Below are 681 nucleotides of genomic sequence, written 5' to 3' on the forward strand. Positions count from 1 at the left end.
GAAGGGGCTACGCGAACGCAAGCCCCCACTATCACAAATTATGATGTAGGCTCGACCACTTGGGCCGACCTTAGACGGGCACCCCTTCAAAGTGCAATGAAGGTCACCAATCTAGGCCATGGGCCTTATGGATCACCCATCGACCCCATCCAGGTAAGTATGGATTCTCATTTTTTTTCTTCATTTTATGTATGTATTCCTCCCACCCTCCTTATACCAACATATCGATGTGGGATATGCTAAATAAATATATTATGCCCTATTGTTCTACATATGATATGAATATATAAAAGTGTGTATCCAACTACGATTACACCAACATTAGACAAGAATGTATCATTGCAAACCACTGCATTTGGGTCATCAATATAGGCTATTGAAATGAATAATTTGCTAAAGGCACGCGATTGTCAACATCTCATTCTTTGACATTCGTTTTTGGACTAAGAACATGAGAAAAATTATATGTAATTTAAATGAGGAAACCTTAAAAAATCGTGCTTAACGGAATTTTGTCACCACTCATACAACTAAGCCTACCTTTTGAATACGAGGTGGTCTCCTGTACACCAGGGTGTACCGTACACCCGAGTTGTATCCGACCCGGATCCTGACTCAGTTGGACTATCCTGACCCATTTTTCTTGAAATGACACTAACACTAACACGAAATGACACTAAC

General features: G+C 40.5%; 1 non-coding gene across 1 annotated transcript; it reads right to left on the reverse strand.

Moving 5' to 3' along the window:
* On the reverse strand, positions 1 to 161 carry LOC130996473 (U1 spliceosomal RNA). The gene has a single exon (XR_009092643.1). It is a non-coding gene; the product is annotated as a U1 spliceosomal RNA (small nuclear RNA).
* Between the last annotated feature and the right edge of the window lie 520 nt (positions 162 to 681).

Source organism: Salvia miltiorrhiza, chromosome 7 (genome assembly GCF_028751815.1).
Source record: "Salvia miltiorrhiza cultivar Shanhuang (shh) chromosome 7, IMPLAD_Smil_shh, whole genome shotgun sequence".
Lineage (NCBI taxonomy): Eukaryota > Viridiplantae > Streptophyta > Magnoliopsida > Lamiales > Lamiaceae > Salvia > Salvia miltiorrhiza.